This window comes from Chrysochloris asiatica, unplaced genomic scaffold (assembly GCF_000296735.1).
Source record: "Chrysochloris asiatica unplaced genomic scaffold, ChrAsi1.0 scaffold00047, whole genome shotgun sequence".
Lineage (NCBI taxonomy): Eukaryota > Metazoa > Chordata > Mammalia > Afrosoricida > Chrysochloridae > Chrysochloris > Chrysochloris asiatica.
The window spans coordinates 14,305,092-14,313,978 of record NW_006408565.1 but is presented as its reverse complement, the minus strand read 5'-3'; positions in this window follow the sequence as shown (position 1 = coordinate 14,313,978).

The window sequence follows — 8,887 nt, the reverse complement described above, 5'->3', positions numbered from 1 at the left end:
TAAGCCAGTCACTTCTTGCCTTTGTAGTTCCTCCCTCTCCATTTGGGTATCCAATGTCCAAGTTGCTCATCTCTGTCTACTCTGTGTGTGGAGAGGGTGGGAATGTTTCTTGCTGTAAGGATTTGTTGCCTCTTTTGAGTCACTGCATTCGTAGGTATAGGTCAAGTTCATCAGATTGAATCAGCTCAGTCTTCCACCCACCCACCCCTTTCTTTTTTCTGGTTGAGTTCTGATCATCCAGTCATCTGGTCCCAGTCATGTGGGTACCATCTGCAAGTGTGGGTGTTCTTGTGCACATGCCCCTTCCATTTTCTTTTGATTCTTTGTGGCAACAGCAATGGACTCAAGCTTAACGACAATTGTGAGGATGGCACAGGACCGGGCAGTGTTTCATTCTGTTGTTCATGAAGTCACTATGAGTCAGAACTGACTCAACAGTACCTAACAACAGCAATAACAACACTAGATAATTATTTGTTATGTGCATTCAGGCCTGGAACAGTGTGAGGGAGCAAACAGTTATGAAAATAAAAATCACATTTGATTTTTTTTTTTTTTTTCACATGGTGAGATTTTAGGCATGAAAGGCAAAAAAGCCGGAACTGAATTGTTTGATTTCCCGGCTCTTGTTGCAACTGTGTGACTGTTAACACATAGCTCACAGGCATGTGGGAGAATCAGGTGACTTGGACCCCTTGCTGAGAAGTTTTAGCTGTTACTCAATCTAGATTTAAGGCAAGATGACCTCTATACTAGGACTGTCCTGAATGTTGACATGCCTCTCTCCTGGCTCTGTGTGCGTGCCTCATTTTAGATCACTTGTTGTTGTTGTTAAGTACTACCGTGTCGCTTCCAACTCATAGTGACCCTGTATAAGGTTTCCTAGGAGTGGCTGGTGGTTTGGACCACAAATCTTGCAGTTAGCAGTCCATGATTATCCTACAGCACAACACTAGGACTCCTACTTTCTCTTTTTCCTTTCTTTAAGTCTGACCCTGTCTTCCTCTTTTCTCAGGATTATCTATTGGAAAGGAAGTTTCAGTCCTACTTTTAATGAATGTATGAATTTCAGTGTAGGTCCTTGTTTTCACCTTGAAGGTGATCTTGCCCCTGGTCCTGCTCAGTACAGTCTTCTCAATCTCTCTCCTGGGGCAACACTATCTCTTCTTCTGCTGCTGACAGGAAGCAGGAGTGCTCAGGTTTGCCACTGCCTTCTGGGCTTTTTCACTCTGTGAAATAGGAGCTGTTATCTTTTTCTTCAGAGGACCCAAGGATGAAAGGATAAGGGGTTTCTCCTAATGCCACAGGTTAAAAAGCTGAATCGACATTTCTTGTTCTTTTTACCTACTCAACCAAACCCTGGGCCCAGTTTGGATAACTCCCCTCTTTATGTGTCTCAACGAGCCTTCTTCACACTTCATTCATTTATTATTGTTGTCGAAATAGTTCTACACTTCAGATGCTATAGTGCCAGTTTCCTACTTTCCTCCCTGCAGCTGAAGTGTGGACCTGTGACTCATGCCTCAGGAATTACTTATGCTTTCATCAGACTCAGGTAGCAAAGCTGGGGCCCTGGAGAAGCAGGGGGCTCAGGAACTTCTCCTTGGTGATTATGGTAGTCAGAGGAGTGGCAGGGACCAGTGCTTAGACATCACGCAGCAACCTGGGAGGGGCAGCTTCCTTGTTGGAAGCACCAAGTCCTGTCGTTTAAACCAATGAGAGGCTTTTGTGGGAATAAATAAAGGTCCCATGGGAATCCTGGGGTGGTGCTGTAGGATGAACACTGGATTGGTAACCAGTGATGGTTGATGGTTCAAACCCACTAGCCATTCCTTGAAAACTCTTGAAAGGATCACGAGGAGTTGGAACCAACTTGAAGTCTCTTATCAGCAACAACAAAAGCCCCATGAATGCGCTGGATAAAGAGTGAGTGGATGCTATGAATCATCACCTTTTAATGAACCATAAGGCTCATTAATGAGCATCTTAGTGCTTATCACGATTAGAGAACCTTCCACCAAAATTCTGGATTGCCCCAGTGCCTGATTCTCAATGACCATTCTGAGAAAGGCCTCTACAAAGAACAAAGATTCTATTTTTTCCCATTTACATGGGTAAGCCCATACTCATCTGTCTGTTGTACTGTGGTGGCCTGCATGTTGCTGTGATTCTGGAAGCTTGTTGTTATGTGTCAAGTTGGTTCTGACTCATAACTACTCTATGCACAACAAAACAATATACTACTCGGTCCTGTGTCACTCTCACAATTACTGTTACACTTGAGCCCATTGGTGCTGTCACTGTGCCAGTCCACCTTGTTGACGGGGTGGGGGGTCTTCCTCTTTTTTCCCTCCACTTTACCAAACATTATGTCTGTCTCCAGGGACCGGTCCTTCCTGATAATATTTCCGAAGTATGAGAAATGAAGTCTTGCTATCCTGGCTTCTAGGGAATATGCTGACTATAGTTCTTCCAAAACAGATTTATTTGTTCTTCTGGCAGTCCATGGTACTTTTAATATTCTCCTACAACACTATAACTCCAATGCATCAATTCCTCTACGGTCTTCCTTATTCATGATCCAACTGTCATATGCAAATGAGGCTATTGAAAATACCGTGGCTTAGGTCAAGTACACCTTAGTCCTCAGACAGCCTTGCTCTTCAACACTTTAAAGAGCTCTTGTGCAGCAGATTTACCCAGTGCAACACGTCGTTTGATTTCTTGACTGGTACTTCTATGAATGTTGATGGTGGATCCAAACAAAATGAAATCCTTGACAACTTCAATCTGTTTTCCATTTAGCGTGATGTCATTTGTTGGCCCAGGATTTTTGTGTTCTTCACATTGTGATGCAACTCATACTGAAGGCTGTGGGTTTTTTTTATCTTAAATATCATTAAGTATTTTAAGTCTTCTTCACTTGCATATTTTAAGTTGTTAATGAGTCTTCCTCCAATTCTGATGCCATGTTCTCCTTCATATAGTCCAGAATCTTGAATTATTTGCTTAGCATAGAGATTGAATAAATATGGTGAAAGAATATAACCCTGGTGCACAACTTTCCTGGTTTGAAACCATTCAGTGTTCCCTTAAGGAACTGTGGTAGCACAGCAGATTATGAGCTGAGCTGCTAACCGCAAGGTCAGCACTTAGAATATGCCAGTCGAAAAGCCTTTCTGCTCCTGTAAAGATTTACACTCAGAAACCCAATACAGGGTCACTATAAGTCGGAACTGACACCACGGCACATAACCACCACCACACCATTGTTCTCTTGTTCTGTTTGAATGACTGCTTCTTGGTCTATGCACAAGTTCCTCATGAGCATAATTAATTATTCTGGGATACCCATTCTTCCCAATGTTATCCATAACTTGTCATCATCCACACACTTGAAAGCCTTTGTGTAGTCAATAAAGCACAGGTAAATACCTTTCTGGTATTCTGTTTTCAGCCAAGATCTATTTGACGTCAGCAATGATATCTTTCATTATACACCCTCATCTCACTCACGCTTGAACCTCTGGCAGTTCCCTATCAATGTATTGTTGCAGCCATTTTTGAACTATTTTGAGCAACATATTACTTGCATGCCATATTAATGGTACTGTCTGATGATTTCTGCCTTCTGTTGGGTCATCTCTCTTTAGAATGGGCACACATAAGGATCTCTTCCAATTAGTTGGTCAACTAGCTGTCTTCCAAGTTTTTTGGCATGGATGAGTAAGTGCCACCAGTGTTGCATCAGTTTATTGGAAGATTTAAGTTTGTATTCCACCAATTCCCAGAGCCTTGTTTTTTGCCAATGTGCAGCTTGGACTTCATCATTCAGTATCATTGGCTACTGATCATATGCTACCTCTTGAAATGGTTGAACATCAACCATTTCTTTTTGGTACAATGACTCTATCTTCTTTTGATGCTTTCTACATCATTCAATATTTTGTTCATAGAATCCGTCAACATGTCAAGCCAAGGCTTAAACTGTCTCTTCAGTTCCTTCAGCTTGAGAAATGCTGAGCGTGTTCTTCCCTTTTGGGTTTCCAATTCCAGGTCTTTGAACATTTCATTATAATACTTGACTTTGTCTTCTCGAGCTGCCCTTTGAGATTTTCTGTTTAGCTCTTTTACCTCCTCATTTCTTCTATTTGCTTTAACATCTTTACACTGGAGAGCAAGTTTTAGAGTCTCTTCTGACACCCATTTTGGTCTTTTCCTTCTTTTTTGCCTGCTTAATGACTTTTTGCTTTCTTCCTGTATAATATTCTTGATGTCATCCCACAACTCTTCTGGCCTTATGTCATTAGTCTCTAATGTATCAAATCTGTTCTTGAGATGATCTCTAAATTCAGGTGGGATATGTTCAAGGTCATATTTTGACTCTCAAGGACTTGTTTTAATTTTCTTCAGCTTCAGTCTGAACTTGCATATGAGTAATTAATGGTCTGTTTTACAGACTGTCCCTGGCCTTGTTTTGCCTGGCCACATGGAGCTTTCCCTCCATCTCCTCCCAGAGATGTACTCAGTTTGATTTCTGTGTATTCAATCTGGTGAGGTTCATACGTATAATCACCTTTTATGTCATTTAAAAAGGTATTTGCAATGATTAAGCCATTGATCTTGCAAAATTTTGTGCAATTTCTAGCATCGTTTCTATCACCAAGGCCATATTTTCCAACTATTGATCCTTCCTCCTGGTTTCCAAGCTTTGCTTTCCAATCACCAGATACTATCAATGTATCTTGATTGGATGTTTGATCCATTGAGGGGAGTACCTGCTCTCCGCAGGGGTCGTGGGACACGAAAGGATACGCAGAATCAGCGGAAGAAGAAATGAATACAATTGATAGTCTTTTCAGCTTGCTGGGCTGGCTAGCCTTTTTTTCCTGCTCCTCTTGCTACTGCTGTCCTTTTCTGTTCTCTTTGCTCTCTCTCTGCTATCTTATAATTATTCCTGCAGCCCAGCAAGTCTTTATTTTTATACTTAAAACTACACAGTACATAATGAATTAACACTTTGATCTTTTCTTGAATTATTACACAGTTAATCACAACATTCTTGCACCTGGTCATTAGACAACTTTGACAAAAATATTTCTGTGATGTTCAAACTGACTTTCATCTCTTTCCTCAGCATGTGATAAATGGTTTCTTCTTGTGTTCACTTAAAGATTAAGTCAAACCTTACACAATCATTGCTAATTATCAGACTACTGATTACACTTTCTTAGTAACATAAGTTTCTACTAATCATTAATGCTTGCACTACTTCATTATTCCTACTGACTTGTTATCAACTTTCTATCCTAAATAATGTATTATTATTTTCATAATAAAGGTATAACTAACATCTACTTATTTATTTTTCTGAAGTATTCATTAAATTGCTTGGAAGTTATGTGGCATAAAGCCCAACCTGGTTAATTGCTACAAGAAGTATAGATTATTAAATCAAAACTATCTTTCACTTAAGTTCATTATTTTCTGCTTGTTTACGCAGGTGTCTGTATGTAGGGGTTTGTGAATTCTAGTAGTGACTGATTGTGGTGAGGTCTATGGAGGTAGATCAGCTTGACTCTAATATGCTATTTGCTTTTGTGGTCTCACAAATGCAGTTACTTAGGTTTTCTATGAAAAGGAGTAATTTACACAATTTCTCTTTGTATTCAATCCACCAAGGCTGAAAGCAATTGTTATCAATAATCAGCTAGTTTTTCCTAAGGTTTGTAGAATTCATAGTGAAAGGCTGTGAATATTGCCATATTACAAGTAAATTTAGGATTACTCTAAAGAGAAAGTAGAAAATGACTTCTGAAAGTCATCTGTCTCACAAAATGACTTTTCTTACTTGCTGGACTGTGTCAAGCAGCAAATTGAAGCTGTCCTCTACCCTCAATGGGTCCCAGCAATCCATTTAAGACTAAAGAAGCTGGTAGGATTTCATCATCATGGACTTTAGTGGTTGGTGTGTAAATTTGAATAATATTGGTATTAACTGGTCTTCCTTATAGGTGTATGGATATTATCCTATCACAGACAAGATAGATCTTGAAATGTTCTTTTTGATGATGAATGTGATGCCATTCCTCTTTTAACTTATCATTCCTCACATAGTAAACCATATGATTGTCAGACTCAAAATGGCCAATACCTGTTCATTTCAGCTCACTAATGCCTAGGATATTGATGTTCATGTGTCCCCTTTCAATTTTCCTAGATTCATACTTTGTATATTCTTTGTTCTGATTATTAATAGATGTTTACAGCTGTTTCTACTTTGAGGAGGCATTTCTTCCCTAGTCTTATTTTTAGTGCTTTCCAACCTGAAGGGCTTATTTTCTAGCAGTGAATCTGACAATATTCTGGTGCTGTTTATAATGCTTCAATATTCAATATTCTGGTGCTAATACCTGGAATATCAGTCTCTATGTATTCCCTTTCATTTTTGACAACTTCCATTTATCATAGATTCATATTTCATCCATTCCATGTTCTGATTATGAGCTATTTCTCCTCGTTTTGAGTTGTACCCAGTCAGCAAGTGAAGATCTGGAAAGCTTTGCTCCATTCACTTCATTATGGTCAACACTACTTTGAGGAAGTAGCCCTTCCCTAGTTGTATTTTGAGTGTCTTTCAACCTGAGGTCTCATCTTCTGATACTATAGCTGACAATGTTCTGCAGCAATTCATAAGGTTTTCAGTGACTAACCATCCAGAAGTGGTTCGCTTCTCCTTCTTTCTAGTTTGTCTTAGTCTGGAAGCTCAGCTGAAACTGTCCACCATGGATGACCCTGCTGGAATTTAAAATGCTGGTGGCATATCTTTCAACATCACAGCAACTTGAAAGCTACCACAGTTTGAGAAACTGACAGATGAGTGGTTGCCATGGAGTTACCAAAAAAAAAAAAAGTTAAAAATAGTTAAAATGAAATAATAATGAAGGAGAAAAGAGAAACAGAAAAAATAAGAAAAAAAATGGCAGTGGAGATAGAAAGGACAAAAAAAAAATGGAAGAGAAAGAGAAAAAGATAAAATAAACAAAAACAAAGGAAAAAACAGAGCCAGAGAGGAAAAAACACAAGGGGCTCATGCCAGCCAAGAGCCCATATGTAGTGGGTGGGGGAGTGTGGCATACTCATCCTTAGATGGAGTTTAGGTGTTGTCTTTGTTGAGGGCACCTAATCTAGAAGTAGTTCATGCAGGCTCCAAAGTAGCTGGAATCAGGGTCTTTCTGGTCCAGATGGAAGGTGGAGGCAGCCAGTCCAGGGCCGGCTGAGACAGACTCTGCAGGTCTAGTGCCGGGCTCATCTGCATCCAAGTGTCAGGGATGGTGCAGTTAACACCTGACTGGCAATACTGCGCCTCACAACTGCTCAGCTCTGACTTTCTGGAGAGCAGGGCATGTTCTGGGGGTGGACAATGATGGAAACTGGCCATAACCTCTGGCTACTAGGGGAATGTGGGGGAAAAGAAAGAATCACATCTTTCTCTCTGCCAGTTACTAGTGTGCATCTTGTGCCACCAACATGCTGTCTGCCTCCAAAGCTGCTCACAAAAGTTTAAGATGGCCATGTCACGTTTGGCTGGCTGACACCATTCACTCGTCTGTCTCCTTTTCTCCTGATGCCTGTTCAGCTTGTTCTCTTAGTAAACTTTCAATCCTCTTCTTTAGCTCTACTTCTGAAGCTCAGGATTCAAGGACTATCATCTGCATCTCTTTCATCGGATCTTCCTGATCTTTGTTGTAGAGGGTCTGTGTAGCATGTCTGTATAGTCTGTCATCATGTCAGAAGTCCTCAAATAATATTTTTACAAGAAGAAATGATTGCCCTCATTTCAGGTCCATGAGGACAGATAAGGGTTAATTAATAAAGAGTATTGTGCTTAGTGTCAGTAATTAATGTAGCTTCATCTCTGATGGTAGGGCCCCAAAGTCAAGCTACATTGGTATTAAGAAACTAAAAAGTGAAACCTTAAATATAACTCTGAAGAGAAAATCAGGACTACATGGCTATTCAGGTGTGCACGGTCCAACACAAGGAAGTACCGTTTACACGGACAATGATGTGAATGATGCTCTCTGGATTTGTTCAATGTACAAATTGAGTAGTCGTATGTGGAGGTCCTAAAGATAATAAGACAGGTTTAACGGTCTTCCATGCGCCATTACATGTTTTCTAACAAGGAAAGCAGAAAAGGCAACTAATGGTATCTTTGGGTTTTATGGTTGGAAAGACCCTTGGAAATGATCTAGTTCACTTCTCTTATTTTTCAGACTATGAAATGGAGGTACAGAAACTAAGTTTCATCCAGAACAAAACTGGGACAGGAACTATGTCTGCAGGCTCTTTGCTAATTGCTTTTGGTGTTTATGATCATTCTTCTTAGTTTGTTATTGTTGTTGTTATGTGCCATGGAGTCGGTTCCGACTCGTAGTGACCCTGTACAGGGTTTCTGAGGCTGTAAATCTTTACGGGAGCAGAAAGCCTCATCCTTCTCCTGCGGAACAGCTGGTAGTTTTGAACTGCTGACTATGCTCATTTTGTACCATACCTTAAAACTTCCAGAGAAGGAAAATGTGAGTTTCTTTGCTTCTTTTAACCTTTGTCAGGAACATGCCCAGATGGTCAAGCAGAAATTTGCGTAGTTCTAGGTCTTTGCACAGGAACCTTGGTGGTGTAGTGGGTTACCTGTTGGGCTGCTAATTGCAATGTCAGCAGTTCGAATCCATGGGAGAAAGATGAGGATTTGTGCTCCTGTAAAGATGTACAGCCTTGGAAACCCTCTACAGGGTGGCTGTGAGTTGAACTGACTCAAGGGCACACAAGCACCATCAGCAGGTCTTTGCACTTTACTTCTGTGTCTTGTAAATTTTTTCAAGGT